We start from the raw sequence: 24808 nt of genomic DNA on the forward strand, positions 1-24808 counted from the left end.
CTTAGCTGGAATTAGGCCATGACATTGAGGTTAACCCCCCTATTCGTGCAAAAATACCACGGGTTTTTACTAACCACAACTGGTCAGGATTTCAGTTTAACAAGTCCATCCACAATAGTAATACAGATTTAAAAAGCATGCATAACCTCCTCTGAAAGTGTGATATAATAGCACAAAGTACTCACATGCTCATACACCAACTGTAATCTAAAACTAGGCAAAATGAAGCGAGATTGCAAGATTACCTAAATGCAAAACTTTCACAGTACAAACATCTGTTTAAACATGAAGACTTCCCAAAAGCTTCACCTCAATAGATTCGGAGCATTAACAGCCTCTGCAGAACAAGTTTCTATGAGTAATGAGGAAATTTGCAGCAGTCACTGCCTCCTCCGCACTGGGACACTGACCAACACGGTTTACGAAGTAAACAATTCAACAGCAGCCCTTCCAGAACAGCTCTTCACCAGGGCAATCTGCTCTGGAATTAAAGTCACATTTGTTCCAGAAAAGCACATCCAAACAGGGAGCACCCTGCAATGTGTTTTGCTGAGTCTCATCCCTCTCCTCACGAGTAGGTCTTTGGAGTGATGTATTAATTCTCCTTATGTTGTATAACAGTTAGTTGGGATAAGCAAATGCATCTTATCATTAAAAATATTATTTCCTGCACATGCTTCTAATTTGCCATAAAGTATGGTGTGTAAGAAATCATGCTATCTTCAATAAATCTCAAAAACACTATCCTTTTTGTTTCCAATAAAGGATATTTCAAGCAAGTAGTAAAATTTCAATGGTATATGGAAGGGGTCTTTGAGAAACACACACACACACAAGAAAAAAAAAAAGCCCTACTATAAACAAGCCATCATTCTGGTAAGAGGAAATACAAACAACCAGAATAAAAATAGTTGACGCACAAAAGCCATAATGAGGGGGTTGCTCAAAAAATAACTTCTACTTTGAATGGTTTGGATGAAATACAAATTATCCACAGAAAAGTGTGGACTGGCATAAATGTTTGTACAAAATTATAAGTATATTTCTAGAAGTATGCAAGAGACAACCGCCTGCATGCTGCACAAGGTCCCAACAACGCTCTGAGTAAGTGCTAGTGCACACAGTCCAAACCACTGCATTTTAATTACTATGCAGCCTCAGATATATTGCCTTTGATATGGAAATGTTCTTGTTCTCTCATCTTCACATACGGTCTCATGCACAGAAATCTTTATCTGATTCATAAAAAATAAACTAGAATCCAATCTCAACACCTGACCTCAGTGCTTAGAAGTTTTTTACTAAGCACGGTGTCACTATAAAAAGAATGGATAATATTGGTGTAAAGTTAGATATTTTGAGCAACGATATGAAGGATTTGCAGTTAGGAATCAAATCAATACTTCACCTCTGAGGTTTTAGATTTTCCTGTTGCCTTGTATCAGACTACCAGAGACCAGAGAAACAATTGACTGCACCTTCCTGCCTAGCTCAAGAAGAAAGATGAAAATATTTAAGTGACACCCTGTCTTACCACCAATAGAAAAGATGTAACTTGGGAACTCAGTGTATGAAATAGATCCGGAAATAAATAAATAAATAAATAACTCCTCGACATTAAATTTGCCATCTTTGGGGGGTTTTTTGTTTTGGTTTGGTTTTTTTGTTTGTTTGTTTCTTTTTTTATTTGTACATAACATTTCTGTGCCTATTTTAGAGGTATGCACTATGAAGCTCACACGGAAAGAAGCAAAATGTATCCCAAGCTTTACTTTATCAAACTGAAATAAACAGAATATTTAAAATACAAAAGTAGTACGTTTGGTAACTTCCATCAACATGTTGCCTATAAGAAAGCTAAGAATTTTTGCCTTCGACAAATTCTGCCCGTTGCACAGAAAACATTAAATACTCCAATCTATTTAGAGAACTCTCCTAGCTCTGTAGAATTACAGTCTCTTTTTATAAAGAATATGATCTGTGTAACCTCTCCACAGAAGATAATGACCCATCTGTAAATCATTTTGTTGCAGGTTATCTGTTTTTCATCACTTCTAGTACCTGCCTGTGCCTGATATGATACCCTTAAACACATTAACTTGATGGAATGTTTTGCCTGACTTCAAAAAAAGCATCAATTGATAGATATTTATTCTCCACTATAAATGAATGACTCTGATTAGCCTAGCTCACCAATACATCTAATTTTATATTACTCTTGCCAATTCACAAAGCTCAAGAAATATTGGATTAAAATCATTTCCAAGCAATGATTTTCAAACTCTTGCTACTGTTTTCTCTCTTCTTAATTTAAGGAGACAAAACAGTAAACATAAAACTGATATGAGGATTTTAAAATGTACAGGAGGAGGAAAGAAATGGCTATGTACAGACTCTTGTTTCTTTAAGAGAAAATCCATTTTTTCAGGTTCCTGTTGTACTAATTGAAAGAGAATTATTTAAAACTTCACTGAATACTTGAATATACGATGGGTATGTGCAGCAGTTTTACCAGTGCCAGAGAACTCCAGACTTTCTGAAAGACAGAAAACTCAAAATTGGCAGCAAATCTCTCACAATGATGTCACAAATATTTGTTTGTTGCCACAGAATAATGTTTTAAAAGAACACCTACTTCTGCGCTGAAAAGGCTTTAGGAATGTGTAATCATCCAGTTTTATCACAGCAGAAATCAGCTGCTTTATGGCAAATATATCTATCAGATCTATCCCTTCTGCACAGATCTACAGTTAAGTAAACATGCGTTTGTTTCACATAGACATCAGAGCAGCTTTGAACGCCACCTTCCTAATGACAAGATTTAGCTGGATTTTGTTTACAAGATGGTTATTTACAATTGTTTTTACAACATGGTATCATGACCAGGAATAATATATCAAATGTGTATCCGAACATTTCCAAATAGCCCATTTAAAATTTGGCTTCTATGTTTTGCGAATAAGTCTCCTAAAGTTTCTGTTCTTGCTCTTCTACCTGAGGGGAAAAAAATAGAAAATGGCGTACAGTGAAGAAGACGCTGAGAAAAAAAGAAAAGCAAAAAGAAAAGACAGATAGGAATCAGCTAAGTCAAAAACTTGGAACGTGCACCTGTGTGTTTCGCTGCTACTCGACAAATACGCCGTATGTGAGCTACCGAACACATCATACAGCAGTACCTCGCTTGCAGGTTCTGACATCGTGTAGAAATGTTTCAAAGCCCTGTCTCCTTGATTTACTATATTAACTGAAATGTTTTAAAAATATGTCCTTGTATCACTTCAGCTGACATAGCTTATATATCCACGAACACCCCTATTTACATAACTTTAAAAACATTAGTCATTACGCACAGCCACTGCCAAACAAGCCCACTGATCTTTCAAGTCCCACCGTGGAAAGAGAAATATACATCACCCCACTGTATGGGGTGTAAAGAAAAGTGCATCACTGCTTCTCCAGTGATTTTTGTTCAACCAAATAAATAAATAAATTGACAGAAGCCTTTTCAGTGTGATCCACGCACTTTTAAGGGTGAAACCAAACCAAGTGTAAATGGATAATGGATATGCTTCCTGAAGTGATATCTCCCAAGGTGATTACAGTGTTTAGTAGATATAAGGTCATGACTAAGGAAACTTTCTGCTGCCCACTGAGAACAAAATATTTGGTTTTGCTATCATCATGCATAGAGCTGCCCTTTATTACCATAGGATATCTCGAGGCCTCTAAGAACAGCAGATGTACACGCAAACATTCAACTAAAAATACGATCAAAGATGCAAAGAACATGTCCAAAGGCATCTTTCCCCACCATGCAAAAGAAGTTCAGCTGGAAGTGACCACTAGCAATCACTGGTCATGTACTAAAAACTGCTGGCTAGGGAACAAGCAACAGCAGTCCCCAGTTGTCAATAAAATCAATGTGACAGGCAGATCACTTCGGACGCCAGTTATTCCTTTCTACAAGTCAGGCACTAACAATCTAACGAAGGAAACCAAAGGCTCCACTTGGTTTCTCTTCTCGCTTTCGTTAGGGTGTAAACGTAACAAGAAAAAACTGAAGCAAAATGTTACATAAGTTCAGCAGAGAATCAGTAGCGTGCAGGGGAGACAGCCGTCTGTCTGACTCCCTTTGCACTGTGCGTTGTATGCATGCCACTAGTTTGCACCCAACGATACAGCTGAATAGGGAACCAAGCGAGCTTCGAGGCAGCCCAGCTAAGTCTCTCAGCAGTACTGCAGCAGAGTGGAACTGCAAAGAAGAGAGGCAATAATGCATTTAGCAGAGGATGCGAGATTGCAGAGCAAAGGGCCTCTTACTTTCTCATCACTGAATGAATTCAAGTTCTGGGGGAGGAGGCCTGAGAAATCAGAGTGAGCGAAAGAAAAAGTACGCCAGGAGAGAAGAGGCCGGGCGCTGGAAGCCACGAGGACACAGCGGACAGAAGCCCCCGGCCCGGCGGCCCCGGAAGGCGTGAGGAAGCCGCCCCCGCCACAGCCGCCGCGGCCCCCGGGAGGGCGCTGCCACCGGCGGCCCGCGCGGGTCGCCCCGGAGCAGGGGCCGCCGGGCCCCCTCCCACCGCTCCAGCCGGCGGCAGCAGGCACTCGGCCAGGCCTCGCAGCGCGGCCGGGGCAGGGCTGCGTCCCTCCGCCTCCCCCCCTCCTCCTGCCGCAGGAGCGTGGTGGCGGCCCGGGCAGCGGCCTGGAGAGCGCTGGGAGCCGTGCCCGGGGCTCACTTTCCCCTCCCCCCGGAGGAGCGCGCTTCGGCTGGGCTCGCAGGCGATGCTGGCCGGGCTGCGCTCGGGGCACCGGTTCCAAGTACAGTGCCTGGTTCGGTTTCCGTATATTCTTTGGCTTTTAATAGCTAGCTGAGGAAAAAAAGAAAGCATTATTGTTTTCCTTCTTTCCTTCTCTCATTGCCTATTCTAAATTTGACTCCAAAGTTGAAGCGGTTGAATTGGCTAATTCTGAATACAGTCTATTGAGAGACCAGACACAGCAGTATATCCCTGTATAGCAATAGATACAATGTGCTGAATTGGCAGTCTAATTATAAATGTGGCATTTGGACCTCCTTTCAGACCCAGTGCCACCTTACCTTATGAGGGAACTTCAACTACAGCAACTGTTCAAAACAAAATGCCATTACAGGATCAGCTTCACCCAACGCTGGAAGCGGCCAGGGGATTGTTTTACAAACAGCCTTTCTCACTTAACACAAGAATGTATTATAAGAAAAAGTTATGGATAGTGCGGAGTCTGAAAAAAAGGCGTACGTAGTTTCTGCCAGGTGTCGAGCTACTTCAAACTGCAGCATACTCCGCATGACCTCATTATTTTCTTTTAAACTCACTATAAATAGATTATTTCTTAGGTTTACTAGAATGAGCTGCTAGGTACGCTCGCTGTTTATATTCCAAGTGGAGTGCACATACAACACTGCGAGGACAGGACCACGCGAAATATCCGAGCTTGAAACAAAAACCTGCAATAAGATATTGCCAAAGAACTCACGGTGTGCTGGAAAAGTTCTTAAAACCTCTTTTCCAGAGGAATATTTGTACCTAATGGCAGATATGCACACATATCTCACATTCATTCTTACTATTTGCTTTATGGCATAATGGCTTAATTAAATGAGTGGGCACAAGCACGTCAATAAAACAAGTCAAGTCAAGTCGAAATCTCAAAACAGGTTTCAAAACTACTCCATTACACGAATAGGGGAAGGGAAATTCGTTAATTTTTGGACTCGAAACCCTGCTGGGAGACCGCATAAAGACGTTCTCCTGCCCTCACGGCCGGCTCTGAAGATGGGAACACCAAAAATGTTAAAATGAGGGTAAAAGAAAACAGTAGGAACAAAGTGCCGCTCCTGTGCCGAAGGCTATTTAAATCAGCTTAATAAACACACACCTTATCTCCAAACAGCAGGCGAAGATATATGACTTTATCACAGAAAGTTTTACCGTCTGTGTTTTTGGGAAACACCCCTAGGACAGAGCTAATCTAGCGTCCCCAGGCCCCCGGCACGCTGACTTCCCGCAGCCCCCCCGCCACGCAGACACAACACTAATTGTCTCTTCACGTTGCCACTTTCACTCCTTCCCTTCCTTCAAAAAAGAAAAAGAAAAAAAAAAAAAAAAACAACCCACACACAAAAACCGCTGTGAAACGGTCCGCCGAAAGCAACGACAGCAATCAAATCGATACGATCAGTGCCTCTGATTGACCTCAAGGCCCTGCTCTGCTAAAGCGCACAGCCCCTGCTGCAAAGCGGGTTAACTGCTCGCCGCTGTCGAGCACAGCCGGGAACCGGAGCCGGGAAGCTCTCCCGGCGGAGGAGCAGCTCCCCGGCAGCTCAATTATTAACGCACGCGTGTAGGTACCTGATCACATCGCGCCTATCCGTTCCCCCTCCCGCACCTAAGAGCCGCGCTCCCGCAAGGGCGACCTGGCGCCGCCACACGCGTGCACGCGTTCCCCGGGCGGCTCGGCGGCAGCGCGGTGCCCGCTCCTCCCCGGAGCAGGGCAAGGCGCGGAGGCACTCTCATTAGCTCCCACTGATGACTCCTTTCAGGATCGTGAATGGAACAATTGTCAAAAACTGCGGGAAAAAAAAACAAGCCCTGAGACTATTATATACAGACACAGCTTGTGTGCGCGCATGTGACATTTGCAGGCAACCCAGATTTGTCCGTAAACTCTTCGGCATTATTCGAGATAAAACATTCAATTGCTTATACGGTTAAAGAGGCCGCTTATCCCCAGTCAAAAATCCAAACAGCTTCGAAGGTAGCGAACGCCAGGGAAAAGCACGAGCTCTCCGCCAGACACACCTTGCCTTCCTCAGCTCCTACGGCACTGCCTGTAAACAGCTGCGCCGCGCAACTGTCACTATTTTATTTTAAAGGCAGAATAAGAACAGCGATAATAACAAGTGAAATACTTCCTGAAAACTTACTTCGCATTTACTTTAGGCACTAGTCTTTTTTTCAGCTCGCAAAGGAAGCCGTTTTGTCCAGGTTAGGTATTGTCTACTTATGGATCAGCCTCTGGCTAGGGGTTTATTTTAATTTATGGCTTATGCATTCTTTTAAGGTCGATTTGCATGACCTCCGGCAGCGAGAACTCCCGAGCCGGGCGTTGCCACAAAGCGGCACGCATCGCCCCCTCGCCGGGCGCGAACGGAGCTCTCCGATGATGGAGTGCTCTTTTCCCCTCTCCTCGCGTATCACAAATTAGGGCACGATATCGACGTTAAAGTTTTCGCTAGAACTTTATCCGAGCCCTCTGCTCGCGGAGATAAGGCGGCGCTGGGAGCCGCAGAGCCCCGGGACAGTGCCCCGCCGTGGCCGAGGCCGGCACTGCCGCCCGCAGCTCCCGCAGCTTTGTATGGCTCCCCGCTCCGGGGACGGCGCTCGGTTGCGGCCAACTTCAAAGCGCTCACCCACCTCAAACTTAAAGGAGAATCTAAAAGCCCCCCTGAACTCCCGTCGCCTCGCTCCATGCCGTGCCCTCCGGGGTTAGCCGCGAGCAGAAACCCACGCGAACGCTCCGGAGCGGTGACAGCAGCGCTCCGCTCTCCAAGATTGATTTCGGATTTTATTTTTCCCCTCTCCCTCTCTCTCTTTCTCCCTCTCGTGTTAGTTCCTTGCGTACGATCTCTTCCCGGCACCATGTGTTCGCCTGCCGTAGGGGAGCTTAAAATACAGCGCTGATCTGTCACTACATTTTAAAATAAACTCTACTCGAGGAGGATGAGAAAGTGTTGTGATTTGGGGGTGCTGAGGTCCCTCGCTATCTCTGAGCCTCGGGATTCGCGCAGCCCCGGAAACTCGCCCGGGGACGAGGCTACAACTAGTTTTTGCTAAGGAAAAAAACACCAACCTCGTGGTATCAAAGTAAATAATCGTGCAGGGGGAGGCGGGGGAAGGGGTGCATTCAGCAACGTTAAAAGCTAAACAACACAGCTACCTCCGGACGCTGCTCCTTCACTCAATTGCAACTAACAACCCATTAAAGACAGCGCAGGGGGAACCGGATTCTCTCCTGCAAAGCGACATAAATCCAGCGAAAACCCATTAAACCACCACCGCCGCCACCAAGCAACGCAGCACTACACACCACAGCAAACAACAGGTATACAACACAATAGGGCTTGTTTTTTCCTGGTTACCTCCTCGGGATCCAGTGTGGCACAAAGCACTGGGAGAGCCTCCTTTTTTTTTTGCAACGCGCTTCGGTAATTTTCATTAAAAAAAAAAAAAATTGAAAAGAAAAGAAAAGAAGAGGGAAGGGGTGAAAGGGGAGAGAGGGAAATAAACGGGTAGTAATTTGGTAAAATAAAAGAAAGTAAAAGAAAAGAAAAGAAAAGAAATGAGCTAGAGTCTGCTGGTGTTTCTCCGGGCCATGGATGTGCAGGATCCCGATCGTTAGAAGTTTGCGGATGGGTTGCCTGGAGATTTGCTTACAATCAGGTTCATTATTATTATTTTTTTTTCCCTCCTGAAACAAGTGAAGGCGATGGTTACTGCTGTCAATCTTGGCAATCAATGTGAGCGGCCATGTCGTAAGTATTCAAAGCATTTCCCGTCGTGCAACATCAGAAAGTGAGTGGCCAGGGCATTGATCTGAGGAAGGCAGAAGGAGGCAGGGCTCCCCCGCCCAGACAGCACAGGCAAGATGAGACAACACAGAGAGAGAGAGGGAGAGGAAAGGCTGAGAGGGAGAGGGAGCCTGGGAGCGAGCGAGCGGGGAAAGCAACAACTGCAGAGAAAGTGAGCACAAAACAGAAAGTGAAATCACCCCGGGCTGCCAGCCGCATCCCCGAGAAGCTATCACCACTCACATTGCTATTAGACAAATGAAACCTTAAACCTCTCTCCTCTAATGACCACTGATTGCCCGGAGTGGTGAGGAAAGGTACCAGAAAGTTACCGGGAGGGGGGGCGAGGGCGGGCAGGGGGAGGGCGGGTGAGGGCCGGAAGAGGGGGAGGCGGGGGCCGGGGGAGCTGCGGGCTGCGCGGGGGGAGCGCAGGGGGACCCCGGCTCTCCCCGCCCGCGCGCCGCTGCCCGGCACACGCCGAGCGGCAGCGTTCGGCCGCCGCCCGGGAGGGTGAAAATAAAGAGCAGAAGGGGAAGGGGGAGAAGGGGGAGACGGTCTGCGGGACGCGGGCCGGGCCGGCGGGGAAGCGGGGACGCGCAGGGGAAGCGCTCCGCGAGAGCCCGATGACAGCTGATAGATAGATGGTGCTCTGAGGAGCCCGATCCCGCAGCCCGGCCGGAGTAAAAAGCGAGCGAAACCAGAAGTAGAAATGACTACAGCGGGAGGTGGGAGTCGGGCTGCGGGAGCCCGGAGGAGGGGAGGCGGAAGGAGCTCGGAGCCCACAGACCGCTCCGCGGAGCGCTCAGAGGAAGGCACGAACGTGAGCGCGACTGATGGGGGCGGGCAGGTAGGGGCCGGGGAACGCTGACTTCGGACGGACTCCCGCCGTGATGCCGAGAGCTCCCGGCAGCGGCGATATACGAAGATGTCCCTGCTAAAAAGCAACGGCCAGGGACTCGTGTACCGATTTAGGAACTCACGCTCCCTCGAGAGTGCCAACTGGGAGAAAATCCGGGAGCGGGAAGGGGAAAACTCCGAGGAGATGAGGGAGAGTCAGCCAGAGGCACGGTGTGCTGCGGAGCCTAGAAAGTCTCTCTCCCGCATTTTTACATTCCAAAGGTAAACATAAAAGAGACTTTCAAACTGTCAGGGGCCCGCAGATCAGGTGGGCAAGCAGCTCTGCAGAGCTAACGTCTGCCTCTTTTGATATTATTCACACCTATAGGATAAACTGTTGTTAGGATGGGAGTGCGGAAAGCAACCTCAAGCCCACAAAATGAGAGAGAGAGAAGTTGTTGATTCATCTCTGTATTTTTGGCACTTTCTCCCCATTTTCCAGAAGGCGCCTGGAACAGTTAGTAACAGAGAAACTTTTAAATTTTAAAATAGCTTCATAACTTATAGAGGCCAAAAAGACGAGGAGAAAGCCTGATTTCACTTCCCTGCTCTCACAAGCTGAAATCTGCAGGCTAGCATAGAAGCAGAAGCCCTCCTGCAAATGAACCCTGCCTCATAAGGACGTGATGAAAATTGGGCATTACTCTGATGGCACACCTGACATGGCCCTATTTCATTTTGCTAAGATGCGAGGCTCTAAGCCCTGCGAGAGCAGTGCCCATCGCAGCCCCCACCCTGCTATCCGAGGTGCTGTTGTCCCTCTCTGGTCCAGCCCTGGAAAGAAGAGTTGGAAGTCAGAACCTCTCAGAACAGCAGACCTGTCTAATAAGGGATTTGTTGACTATTTCACTACAATAAAAGGAGCGATCGAGTCTTACTCGGCAAGCAACAAGCACGTTGAAACAACTTGAAATTCATCTAGTAAAGCATCATCATAAATTAGCTGGCTGAGAGCATAGCAGCTAATTTCCACATATTCTTCTAATTTTAATAAAAGATCCTAAAAACCTGTAATTCAGAGCTGGAATAATTTGTTAGATCGGAAATACCGAGTTTGTATACACCTGTGGTCAGCTAGTTCAAACTATTCACCTCGCTGCAGTTATCTACGGGATGGATTTAACAACAGGAAATAGTTTCCTGTCCAGATACTGCTGCGTCCTCTTTCATCTTTAAATGTAAGAATCCCCCTGCCCGGTTAGTAGCATTTTCCTTCTAACGCATGTAAACCTGCTGCGAGTGAAGGAAACACCTTGACTTTATGCACGACCCGTAGTTTCGGCGCACAAGAAATCCGAGTTCTGTAAGGAGACAGAGGCAATCAGAATATAAGGACGAAGCATCCCGCCCGAGTTCGCTACCCTGTTGATTTGTTAATGGAAGCTCCTTTTTTTTTTTTTTTTTTTCTTTTTTTCTTTTTTTCCTTTAAAGGAAAACAGAAGAAAGCTAATAAACACATCCTCGAAGGTAGCATCCTCCTTCGCACAACTTCTTAAGTACGAGGCGGCGATGGGACAAGAGATAAGGAAGGCGTCAGAACGATTTAGCCGCCCACCCAGATCCGAAGCAGAGAAGCATCCCTCCGCGCTCCCGAAATCCCCTCGCAGGGGCTGCCACTCGGCTGGGGCAGGGCACCGCAGGGATGCGCCCGCGTCCCCAGGCGGAGCGCGAGTAACACTCTCTAGCTTGTTGCTTCCCCGTGTGATCAATTAAGTTACAGATGCAGCACACAATGCCGCAGTTACAACTTCTCCGCGGTAGAAAACGAGGACTCCGTGGGCATTGTATGCAAATGTACGTGTATGTGCTCTGCACAGGAATAATTGCGCTTCCCTCTTTGTTTGCATAAGTGAACATCCGCCGTACGCACGTGCAGAGAAACAAGCAAACGCGTTTACTTTTAGCGTTACTACGCGTTTAGAGACCACATTTTACATTTCTTCTCTCGCTTTTCTTCATTAAGGCTAGAGACGGGCACAGCAGCCAGCGCAGGCAGATGTTGGGGAGGGATGCTGGGCTGCTCTGCGTCCTCGCAGAGGAAAGGAATCAGCCTGTCGGTTCACGTCGGGGCACTTACCTGCTCACAGCTGGCAGCGCATTCTGCGCCGTCTCTTTCATTAAACACATGCATAGAAGTAAAGCAACGTTCGACAAGCAAAGCAACCCGTCTGTGTGTTGAGTTTTACCGCATCTTTGCTAAGACGAGCAAACCTACAACTCCTGTGGAGTTGGTAGAATAGTCTCTGAAGTTTTGATTCAGAGGGCGAGAAATGCCGCCTTAAAAGTCATTCGCCTCATTCTAAACTCCCCTCTCTCCCCAGTAAATGCCGGACAACTAACAGGCATATTTCAAAGTTCCCTCTGCTGACACTCTCTGACAATGAAGACTTTTTATAGGCTTGTTAAAGATGTTCGGAGAAAGTTTTGCAAGATAATCAACAGCATCTGAGAGAAAGCTAAAGAAGTTAAAGTCTGTTCATCCGACTGGGAGAAAGTTTTGTTAGACAAGATAAAAGCATATCCGTGCAGTGCTCTCCATAAGCAACACCATCAGCTGATGCCAGTTCCCATAGAACAAGTACCTCTGGCGATCTTCTCAAAATTTAGGGGACGTTTGCATTTTGTAACGCCCTAAGCTAAGAATCTAACTGAAAAAAAAGAACAAACCAAAAACCTCTGAATTCTTTAGAGCGTCATCTGCCAACACAATGTATTGTCCTGGCAGAAGCGGGAACAAGAAGGTTTTAATTTCACTTGAAACTGTGCATCACCCTGACGGTGAAGGAAAAAGCCGCAGCAACAATCTCCCCACTTCATATCCCCGTTCCATAAGAAGGGGGAGGGGGGGGGGGGGGGGGGAGAGGGAGAGAGAAAAAGGGAAAACCACATAAACTTTTACAAAGAAAAATAAAAGCAACTTTGACATGAAAACCCCTTCCTGCCTAGGAAAGTTCATTTTAAAGGTCCCCTCTGTAAATCTAAAGTGCAAACACCAGGCTAAGGTAGTGAGTGGCTGGAATTTGCATGCTGATAAGAGAAGGCTGTTGTACTTACAGTGACAGAGGGCAGGCTGCGGAAGAAAAGCTGTTTGTGTTAGCCTGAGAGTCACCCAGGGCTGCAATGAGAGGAGAAGAGAGGAGTGGGAGTGCCAAGCTGGATACACCTTCACCGCATCTCATCACATCTGCCAGCCTCTCTCTCCCTCTCTCTTTCATTTCCACATTCCCTTTGTTCCTGAAAAAAAAAAAAAAAAAAAAAAAAAAAAAATCTACACGTCACATCAGTCCCCAGATGCAGTCTACACCAAAGAAAAAAAAATGAATAATTCAATCAAACTGTGCATAGTCTCCAAGGCACTAAATCTATTGCACTTAAAGAAACGAAGGGTAATTACCGCTATAGAATTAGAATAAGGCCAGAGCGCGTAGGGATCCCAGGGTCTGCAAACTCCACGGTCAAATAAAGTTTCATGTATTTAATCCTTTGACAACCCCAATGTAAACTAAAAGGGAGGATCAGAACTTATTCCGGTTGGGTTTGAGAATGCTTGAAGTGAATGCTACAGAAGCGGAGCGCCCGTGATCTGTGACAAACACAATGCGAGGAAGTCGAAGTGTTTCACTGCATCACCTCCAGGGTCCGTTCCCCCCTCCCTAACGAAGAGCAGACCACACTCCCACCGGCTTCTGCCGCTCTCTGCAAGTGCAGCGGGAATCGCCGGCAGCCAGCAGCCGCCTTACCTGCTAGATCGCCAACGACGCCTGACAAAAACTCAGGCTGAGCGGCAATTTTGTCCCACGCTTTGGCGGAGAGAAACCACTGGGGATTCGCAGCAGCGAGGATTGACTCGAAAAGCTGCCCCTGACTCGCGGATTCGCGCTGGGCTGACTTTGGGGACTGCCTGCCGGGGGCGGGGGGAGCGCGCTGGGGAGCGGATCCCAGCTGGGCGGGCGGCAGCAGCAGCGCTGCCGGAGCCCCGCGACAGAGCGGCCGAGCCGGGCCAGAGGAGGGCCGCACTTCTCCCTCTCCTACCTCTAACGGTGCGCTCTCGGCTCGGAGGTAAGATGACTCTATATTGTGTTTATTCTCTCCGGGTGACTCGGGTCCCAGGGGCATGCTTCTGTATTAATGAGGGCGGCGGCGGCACGGGGCCGTGTCTCAGATCGTTATACTGAAATGAAGCCAGCGTTTAACGTCGGTATCTGCCGCTTTGCACTTTCAATCGCATTCTTTGTAAACTTCTCCTGGGAGGCTAGGGGAGGAGAGAGAGAAGGGGAAGGAAAACAACCCCAGGTGAGACCGCGCCGTGACGCTGACACAGAGCGCTCTAATTCAGCGCGGCTTTGTGCCGGCCGGGAAGATTCAAACACCTTCCACTGACGCAGAGCATCGCGCAGCTCCTGTACTCGAACCGCTTTAATAGGCAGTTTTGATTTATCCAAAACATTAACGGAACTGTTATTCTAATAAAGGTAAACTAGAAAACACGCTTGCCTCTCCGCTCACTCGAGCTTTGTTTACGTGCTTAAAACGCCACCGTGAGGCCGGCACGTATAAAGCAGCGAGAGCCGCCGCCTGCCAAGGAGCTCTCGGATTAGCACTTCGCAAAGCAAAACAAACAGCGGTAGCGGCAGCGCGAAAGTCATCGAAGAATCCGCTGCCGGCGGGCGCGGGGCCGGGAAACTCCGCCGTGAGAGCGTCGGCCGGGCCCCCGCACGCACACGGACACGAGGGCGAGAGAAAGAAGGGTGGAATCGAAGGCTTGGAAATGGCAAGCACAAAGCGAAGAAAAAAGCCAAGGGTATTCCCTGCCCGCCCGCCTCTTGGCGGAGAGGAGCGGCCCCACGCGATCCTCGGCCAGCGGGAAGCAGCCCCGGCCGCTCCCGGCCGTCCCGCTGCCCCCTGGCCGCCCGCTGCCCCGCAGCTCCCCGAGGGCTCCGGGTCGCGCTGCCGTTGCCGCTGCCTCGCACGGCCCGGTCCCGTCCTCGGGCACACGCAGGCCGTTCCCGCTGCCCGGGCTTTCCCGGCGGTTTAACTTCGCAGGTCTACCCAGGGATGTCAAATCACAGGCTAGGTTAGTAATCTACATGCGATTCGTATAATAGAAGGCAGATTAAAAAAGAAAGAAAAAAAAAGACTATGCTGTTAGACTCACAAGCAGTGTTTGGAGTGACACCGCTTCAAGTTGCGGGCAAGGCTCAGCACAAGGAGACTCCTGGGCACGCTCCAGGCACAAGGAAGCTACGGCAAGCAGCAGCAGGAGACAGGTGCTGTTTGATGGGAGCACAGCGTATCGCCACGCACTGCTGCTCCCATCCCTGCTCTCGCAAGGAGCCCTGAGCTGGGAAGGTGTGCTGCCCGGGGACTCAGCAGCTGCTAGGATCGATGCTCTCCCCAAAGCACCGGAAAGCATTCATCACGCCCAGTGTCCCGTCACCAACAGGGCGCTAACTGCGCCGGCAAAGCTGAAGTCACCCAGCTCTTGGCTACGAGTTGCTTTGGCAGACTAAGTTCTGCAAAATGAATCACGAGAGTGCTATTTTCCAATGAAATGCTCTTCCCATTCTGGCTCTTTCAGCTATCACCTGGATTTGTCTCGTTGTCAACTTGATCGTTTCTCTACTGCCATCTCTATATAATAGGGTGACCATAGAACACAGTTAATGTACATAAAAGCGGTCCAAGTTGAACAATGATTTCAAAGATCTGTTTTCATCAGCCAGTGGGAGCGGTGCAGGAGATACCCACCATGGATGGCAGCCATCCATCCATCCATCCATCCATCCCACAGCCCCGCTTCCTTGCACACACACCTGTGGGGCTGCACCATCGGCCCCAGCCTCACGGAGAGCTAAGCATGCCTTGCACAAGGGGAAGGACACAGAAGCACTGTACCCCCCTATTTGAGGAGCTGGGAGGAAGCACGTGCTGAGGATTCCTTGTAGCCCACACTAGTGCTATCTTACATGGCAGCCCAGAGTATATTTTTAAAGTTCCCGACCTAACTACTACACTACAAACAAGATACTGTGTAAAAACCAAAAAAAAATCCAAAGGCCATAATAAAAACACAAAGCTGCCTTTGACCTGCGGACTGGCCCACATTACAAATAAGTGCGTTGCCACCAAGCCACATACATATGACACATGAACAGAAATAAACTGAGTACTTAGGATTGCCAGTGATTTGATATCTTATATGACTACTGCTGTGCACTTTTAAAATGCATTGTTTTTAAGATGTTCCTGTGAGTTTAGGAGAGGCCTAAGCCACTGCCAGCTGTTCCCCTCACAAGTTCAAGCCCTGTGCACGTGCAGTGCATACTTCTTGTTAAAAACGTTCAAACAGTGATGCCAAAATGGATAAACCGTTCAGAAAATATCAACGGCAAAGGTGAAAACGTCTCCACAGAGCTCCGGGGGCACGAAGCCATCCTGGCCTGCCCCATTCTGCACGAGGGTTATACGTACATGGCACACTGCACGGGTGGGGTGGCCACCTCCTCCCTTTGATCACCCCTAAGAACACTTCACGATTCCTAACCAAAACATGCAGTAGTAACTTCTTGCACCAGACTCAGCTGAGAAGCAAAGCACTGTATAAATCTTTCCAAGTGTGCTTTAATATAGCTTTCTGAGCCGGGAACACGGGGTAGGAACTGCTGAAAGTGTTCAGACTGTTAAAAACTAAAATGCGACATGATCTCAACATATTTGAACATTCATTTATATGATTTTTTTCCTCAGCATAATATCAAATTTAAGACTGAAATACAGTAAATGTGACTCGATTGCTTTGGAATCTTCCTAAGACAAATGACTGGAAGATCAAGGTGTTTTATTTCCTATTTGAATCAATGATCAATAAGTCTTATACACGAGAAGCATGAATTTGGACTATAAAACACACTTTTTTAATAAGTGCAAGTTATACTGAATAAAATAAGTATGTTTTGAAAGCAAAATTCACTATTTTTTAAGTCATTGCAATCTGTAATTACGAAGTAACTTGAATAAGGCATCTTACATTGCTCCTAAATCTTTTACTCAAGTAAAACACTCCTTGATTCCAATGTGAGTGTTGCTTGAGTAATAGAGTTCCCTGTCAAACTGCTAAAATCAGCTAACTTCTAAAAGCCTGCAGATTGATGGAATGATTATACTGAAAGTATGTATTTAATATGGAAAAAAATAATTCACGCTACAAGGCAGAAGGTTTTCAGCATTTACAATGAAATAAGGCAGTAACATAAGTAGATACTGTAAGTGGGCTTATAGCTCTGTGTCTGGTCACGCAGACTCTCATTGTGGCTTTACTTGTGTAAGTGCATCGGTACTCGTATCACAAACATGTGAGGATTAGCATCTAGGACAAAAGAAATAGGAATACGTGGGCTCACAGTATTCCCTAGCAAAACAAGACTATCTGTAAATCAGTTACAGCAAATTACACTGTAGCTGTTATTCTGGGATGTTGGATTTAAAAGTTTGTGACTGATGATATACGTTCTATTTGTCACGAGCTCTTTATCAACACTGCGTATCGCAGTTAGGTTTTAAGAAACGTTCTCATAACAATTAGAACTCCTTTACAAAAACACCAACGTCAAGCAAATGGAAAAGGCTGAAATACACCTTGTTCTCAGGTTTGCTTTTTATCAAGTATTGAAAGCTTAATTCTACTAAGAATATTAAGTAAATAAATGTTAACTCTGCCCGGTGCTATTAGCATAGTCGAAATTGCAGTTTATAAATTTTTGAGAGCATCGGCATCATGATATGGTTGTCATAGAAACTGGGACAATATGTCATTTCAATTAATTTTACATGCAGTGATGCTGAGGTCTGTGTAACAAATCTTTTGAGAAGTTATGGAAGTAAATATAGAAAAGCGGGAATAGAAAATACAAGCGAGTAACTGTAGCCTCCAATCATTAATTAATTAACAAAACAGGAAGAGTTCTAAATTACTGTTAAAAGTGTCATCCAGCACATAGCCGGAGAAACTAGTTTAGCAGACTTTCACTTCAAAAAGCACTGAAGTTTAAAAGACGAAAGATAGGAAAATTCAGCCTGTGACTGAAAATCATTTCCCAGTGCAGCAGATTTGGACGAAATACGTTAAAAAAAAAAAAAGAAAAGAAAAGAAAAAAGATTTCTGTCTGGAGGACTATAATATACAAAATAATTTCAAATCACGAATGGTCCCTTTGTGTAAAAATCAAAAAGTCAAAATTGTTACAAATCCAGAACCATAATACAATAGCAAAAAAAGAAGGGGTAGGAAATGTAACATGAATAGATTTATTTTTCCTGTAGAATGCAGCTACTGTGTGTTATGAATGCTACCTTAGGTAAATTATTGCCAGACACATTCAACTGCCATTAATGACTTCATTATTAAAACAGAAAAGCTAACCAAAATAAAGGCAGTGGTTTGGTTTTTTTTAATCTCATAATTGTTTTTTAGCAGCATAAAATTTACTTATTTCTTTTTGCCGTTATAGACAGCGTCAGCATACACTCTTGTTCTCACATTGCATATATGACATGATACCTAATCCCATAGTTTCTATATGAAAAAAAAAAAAATACTGAGCACATCCTAGAGAACAAAATGTACGTTTTCAGCCATTCTTACATGGCAATCAATAATTACATAGTATATTTTGTTTAAATTCACTGACTTGCTGCACAGATTAGAATATGCAAGACCTTTCTAAGTGAGACGTGAAACAAGCTGTTTGCAAGTAAATGGAAACTATCAATATTAAAAACAAAACTAAAAGGGGGGGGGGGGAAGAGAAGGAAAACATTAAAAAAAAAAAGAAGAAAAATCAGCCTGAAGGAGCTATTTGCAGTGAGAGAGGAGAAGCATCTACAGCTAGCCTTTCTGATAGGATTAAGGAATGCTACAAAAGCAGCATTTAAATCTCTAGTTTTCCCTGACAATTAACAATGAAAAGCAGATGTTTACAAAGCTATTTTACATGCTGGTTTATAAGATGCTAAAAGATGGTTTGTGGATGGTAAGAAGGAAGAGCTGGATAACTGCTTGTCTGGTGTATATTTAAAAGCATTTTCATTGGCTCAGTTATTGTTAATAATGAAAGAAACACTTTGCGCTGTATGGCTGTGACTATAGAAAACTGCCGTCATAAAGTCCTCAACAAACTCTTAAGATGCAATTTACAAAGATAATAATAACACAGAATTATTTCACTTCTCTGAATGCTACACATTTGCATACCAGGACTGTGTACAATATACTCATAATGCACATTCATAACAACAAGGACTTCTTAACACTGCAATAGCACGAGATCTGTGCATTAAAAATCTACAGTTCTGAGTTTTCCTTGCTGGTGGGAAACCATTTGTCTGTATAAGCCAGATGCTCTGCAGCTATGCAGGATGAGACCATATTCAATTCGACACCTTTATTGAATGTGATCATATTAAAAAATATATGGAACACTGGAAGGTAGCAACGTTATGAATCGCTCTCACATAGAAACGTGGCAAACGGACTTGTCACATAAATTTAAGAAGTCTGGTCTCTAACTGTGAGTCAGGAGATGTGGGTTCTATTCCTGGCTGTGCTACAAACCTACCGTGTTTTTGAACAAGTCACTTACACCAAGTCACTTGAGCAAAAAAGAAATGCAAAGAATGAATGCCTCAAGCTCCATTTAGGCAGATCCCTATCTGCTTATATCGGATGCAGGCAAATGTAGGCATATGTTTCAGAAAAGCTGGGCCTATCCTTTCTGGACTTTTCATCTTCCTATTTTTCCTGTTTTTCTACACGGAGTGAGATTGTTGGGAGACATAATCCATAAAAGACTCCTCACATTAATTATATTTATGCATAATGAGATTCCCATTAAAAGTCCCAGCTCTGCAAAGACTCACGCGCACGTTTCACTTCACACATTTGTAGCAGTCCCATTTAATCTAATAGAATTATTCACTCTGTGTAATTCCAGGCACATAAACCTCAGCACTATCAGGAACGAAGTTGATGGAATAGATAACGTGTAAAAATACCCATGCAAGTTAGTAATGAGGCTCAGGCTTCACATCCTTGAAGACCCATGTGAGACACAGTAGGAGGACTACACACTGCACTATGACAGCACTCTGGTAGATGCACAAGGATGCACAGCCAACTTGATGTTAAGTATTCGGGCTGTTTTATCATACCTACATTTTCGAGACGAACAAAAACCTCTTTGTGCCATGTAAAATAATTTAAAAAAAAACCCTTTAGTTTTAACCATAAAAGGTACCCATAAATCAACAACGTGCTACCACCATCCAAGTTGGTTTTGTTTTTCTTACCTCAGACACTGAATAAATTCTCACTTGTGTTAGTGCTTATGTTATTCCTATTATTTGCTCAGTTATGAATGAATATATGGCACTAAAGTACAAAAATACTTAATTTATGTTAGGCAGCCTGATTTAATTTCTTTGACGGACTCTTAAACAATTCAGTTCCCATCTATAGGCTACTCTCTTGGAGTAAAATTGCTACGTATATAAAACGTATATATCCAAAGCAGGTCAAGTTCCCATCTTGCAGATACAGCCATACTACACCTAAACAGAGACTGCTCCTGGTTAAAAACGTGCATATAAACGTTTATAGAATTGGGGCAGAAAATAGCAAACATTCCTGACTGGATGGATTTTTACACATGTTACAAATAACATTATTTACACAGAAATGTAACAGCAAGGCACTACTGAAAATATTTTGTGTACCTTTTAAAAAAACACCACGGGGAAAATACCTTCTCAGCAGCTGGTATTTGATAGGGGAGATAAGGACAAACAAAGGAAGCAACATCTATCTCAGCCTGAAACAGCCTGTGCTGGCACTGCACTCATGCCAAGCACCACAACAACTAATACAACCCATATCATCACTGCCTGTTTTTTTTCTGGTGCCAGCGTCCTAAGCTCAGACACAAAAGGTATCCTCCCTTCTTACTCCCCTCCTCCCACAGAAATTAGCCTCCTGGCCGAGTCCTTGAATTCTTGCCTGCCACAACCCGAGAGCAGAGAGGCACAATTTGCCTCTCAGTATTTTGGCATTATTTTAATTCCATGGTATTTTAATAATAGAGACTGGTTAGGTTTTTTTCTTAAACATCTAAAATGTCTGTGAGTAAGGTTTCTGCTCTTATGGTTTTCCTTTTTTTTTTTTTTTCTTTCCCTTTCCTGTTCTTAACATGTGTTTCAATTAGCTTTCTAATTTATGCAACAGAAAGGCATGCCCAAGGTGAACATTTTGATTTAAAAAAAAATAATAATAAAAATGGAAACATTCACAGCCTTCAGCATAGGAAGCTCTTGCTCACAGAAGCTGGAATTTAAAATACAATTATGATGAGTAAAAGGAAAACACCATGGAATCAACCATGGGGCCACCACCTGCAAATCCCCACCTCTTATGAGCAGAAGTTATTAGCTTCTTTAGTATAGTCACTTTTCAATCAGGTATTGGAATCCGAAGATATTTTCAAGTTGTCACAACTTCTGCTTTTGCTTTTCCTTTCCAGAACTCGTAATTGCAAGGAAAAATTGTTATTCTTTCAATGTACAAAATTAGGGAGAGTTGACTGTGGAATTAGCAATGTATCAGATTTGAATGTGTACACAGCTATCGAGGCTACGTGTGATGAACATTCTGTAAAATATCCTGCATAACCACCATGTTCAGCACAGGTAGCAGTTCCAAAGGAATAACAAAATATATCTATTGTCATGTACTTTCCAAGGTTCTATGTTAACGAATTTATTAGGGCCTATTTAATGACAGAGAAAGATAGGAGAAGAATAAAATAGGTGCTCTAAATGTAGTATATCATACTGAATCCTTTTTTTTTAATTCTTGAACTTCAGATTCTAAAAACCCCAGCTCTCTTTCACAGAGTGTTTGGCACACTTGTTTTCTAAGAGTGGGATTCAAACTTTTCAAAGCCTTTGCATGAGGAACTTGTTTCTTTTTGCTAAAAAAATTAATGAAAGATAGGAATCCTTTGATTTGGAGAAAAGTTTTATTTTATGGAGAATATTAAGGGATTTTACTGTTGATATTTTCACATTAATATACATTATTTATCTCCACAGGGTGGCGAAAAAGAGAAAATTGCAAAGCCTTACTGGGTGGCAGGAAGTGGGATTCACTGTAATCAACAGCAGCAGGGGACTCTTTGAGGTTGTGTTGCAAGATATATTCAAGATTTTAGCAGAAGGAAAATAATTGCATTTAATATTGTGCTGGTGGGAAATCGCATATGTTCAATCTTTTCCAGCTTTTATACTTACATTCAGATTTAGATTCTTGCCCTTAAGATGCTACTTCTTACTGTTTGGAGACAATTTTTCTAGTATGGTTACTCTGAGGATGTTACATTATTAGCCAGGAAGAGCTTTACACCAGTTTTTTTTTCCTTACAGAATTTACTGAAGTTTTGTGAACACACTCACTGGACAAAACTAACAGCCCTGTTCAATAACTAAGCTATTTCCAACCCATAATGAAATTTCCAGCACTGTGTTTCCTTTCATTTTCGTGAAGAAGTCAGAAACAATGTGCTTTCTCAGATACTTGCTGAAAAGTTCTTCCTGGATCAAATCAGCGTCACTTCTATCATTCATAGCTTCTTTAGAATAGATGCTGTTCTGTCTGCAGAAAGAGTTAACTGATAAGCTGATGGAATAACACAAGTTTCTTAATATAGAAAAAGCTGCCAGTCTTGCAAAGCTTTTCTACACTTACGGCAGAAGAAAATTTGTGCATATGACAAACCAACATCGGGGCTCAGTTATAACTCAGATAACTTCAGGAAATTATGTAGGCCACTCTGAAAGTAAAGCCTCCTATTTATTTCTAAATTACAACAGATGCAAGGAGCACAATAATACTGTTTGGTGAAGCAAAGTCTCAGCTACAAAACACTATTTTTCAACATAGTCACCACCATTACCTATGCATTTTCACCAGCAATCAACAACAGCCTTCATGACAAGCTCATAAAAATGTGCACCAGTGGGGGAGACCCACTGTCAGCACTGCTGAAACGCACCACCTACTGCCTCCCTGTGCCCACATCCACTGGCTGGTCTCCAGAAACATTCAGCAAATATTAATGAATGCCAGTGGGTGTCATTTTTTCCAACCTTTGCTTCACTTGTACATCCATGTCAGATGCCATTTTGTAAGACTGCCCCTCTGCTGTCATCTGCCATGCAGCAACAAAATACAATGGAATATTAGCAGGAAGATTCAGCCTCTACTACTGTACCACCAACATCTGCTCCTGACTTTATGGGCCAACATAACAAAATAGGAGGTTTTTTTCAATATTGTCCTGTTCTGCGCATAATTAACTACGTAGAAAAGAAAAACTGCCCACTGTCTAGCCTATCCTTTCCTCTGACAAAAGCAACTATGAATTTAAACAAAATACCCATATTTTAGTGATTAAAGTAGGTGAAATGAATTCTGAGTTGCATGAGTATTGCAACCCTTGACAAGATTCAGCATTTACCTTGTGTAATTCCTCTGCTTTGTGTGACTAGAATATGAACCATGTGGTAGACCTTCAATTGTGTAAAATGCTAAAGGAACACTGATCATTTATGCTCTGTGTAGATCTACCTAATGTTTCCCTACGGGTAAATGCACACTTCAGGTAAGCATATGAAATTATTCTTATATGAAAATCTTTTAGAGCATTCCTTACCTTAACTGTATTGCTTTCTCATTTTTCTATTTAAATACAAATAGAAATACATACGGGTGTATGAAGACACACAGTCAACTTCTGGAATATGAAACACACCAGATATGGGCTGTGTACAGACAAAAACCCCTAGGTGTCTGCAAAAAGACTTTATCTGGAAGTCATGTGTTGAAGGAAGAGATGGGGAAAATAATATTTCATTCAAGAAAAACCTTCTTCAAAGTGACATCAAGGCTAAGCAAATTAGTTTAATTTGTAAAATCTAATAGCTATACTTCACAAGCTGCAGTTCCACGTTTACTTTATGTGGCTTGATGGCTGGCATCAAAGAATTTACCTTCTTGGCTTCACCCTCACTACCAGCACTAATATTAACTCAATTAAAGAAATAGATCTGGATTGTGGAAGAGGAGCTGTTGTGATTTGAAAGCAGCTTCGCAAAAGCTACTGCTGACACAAAAGGAGATAGAGAGTGAATGGATGTTAGATGGAGATCATACAGCTACTCTTAGCTTGAAGGGAAGAGTGGAACTGCAGCCTGCTGGTGTGATCCTGTGGCACGTTAAACAGACAAATATTCAGTTAACATAGTCTTGCCTCCCATCCTTTCTCTACCAACTAAGCATTTCTGTTCTTTCCCTTGCATCAGCACTAACACCCACACAAATGTGCAGGAGCCAGTTCAGGGAGGTGACTTGTCTGGAAGCTAACCCCACAGAAGTTGGGGTTTTTCTTTAAAAAAAGAAATGCACAACCAAACAAAAAAACTTTTCAACCAGATCTGCTCCAAGGAGCAATTCACAGAATGATCACACAAGAACTAGTGCCAGCACAATGGAGAAGGTGGAAACACAGAGCCAGAGGCAATAGAAGAGAGGACAAGGCAGCCCAAACTTAGATCAACTCCAGCTGTGATGGACCTGGAGCCAGAGCCAGCCTGACCACTTACAAGCTTCCTCTAAAACCTCTGCACTTTCTCTGAAAACACTGTGATAGAATGAGTACGTATATAGAGTTTAAATCACCAAGATGCCAAAGAAAAACAAGGAATAAAATCAAGAAGCTTACTTGCACACTGAAAGAGACAGAAGCAAGAAAAAAAAACAAAAACAACCACCATGGTCTTAAAGTTCTGTAGCATAGTTTCTGTAGAATGTAATAGGCAAGGACAAATCATTCCTGACTTGAATACTGGAGCTATACAGACCACATTTTTTAGTGAATTTCCACTTTCTAAGCCTTCACAGTGTATTTTTGGGCTGACAGGAACACACTAGCATTGGCTTCTGGAAGCATTATTTTTAGTTCACTGGATTCCATATCATTATAAAACATATTATTCTGTGTATTTTTTTTAGACAACTAAAACAAATAAATGTTTGAGATGAGAAGATAAGGTGGAGACAGCTTGAGAAGGACTGGAAAACTCTGAGACTGGGCAAACCGGGAGTGAGCATTGGGCCAGAATTAACAGTGCTGTAGACTGAACTTCTTTTCTCTATGCAGGCACGTCAACTTTGCCGTCCCGCATCCACAAAAATGT

General features: G+C 44.1%; 1 protein-coding gene and 1 long non-coding RNA gene across 5 annotated transcripts in view; one reads left to right on the top strand and one right to left on the bottom strand.

Annotated features, from left to right (window-relative positions):
- Positions 1–12584, bottom strand: part of SOX6 (SRY-box transcription factor 6) — a 372478-nt gene extending 359894 nt beyond the window's left edge. Inside the window, exon 1 of one of the 4 annotated variants that reach the window (XM_052694745.1) lies at positions 12560–12584. The gene's annotated coding sequence lies outside the window, so the exon portion shown is untranslated. Of the gene's footprint in view, positions 1–6389; positions 6482–6964; positions 7226–8179; positions 8581–12559 lie in introns of those variants that run through there. The other 3 variants (XM_052694743.1, XM_052694742.1, XM_052694744.1) reach the window with 3 other exon arrangements.
- LOC128086305 (uncharacterized) lies at positions 8652–11664 on the top strand. The gene is made up of 2 exons (XR_008209325.1): positions 8652–8925; positions 10937–11664. It is a non-coding gene; the product is annotated as an uncharacterized LOC128086305 (long non-coding RNA).
- Positions 12585–24808: the final 12224 nt, after the last annotated feature.

This window comes from Tympanuchus pallidicinctus, unplaced genomic scaffold (assembly GCF_026119805.1).
Source record: "Tympanuchus pallidicinctus isolate F22 unplaced genomic scaffold, pur_lepc_1.0 scaffold3, whole genome shotgun sequence".
Classification (NCBI taxonomy): domain Eukaryota; kingdom Metazoa; phylum Chordata; class Aves; order Galliformes; family Phasianidae; genus Tympanuchus; species Tympanuchus pallidicinctus.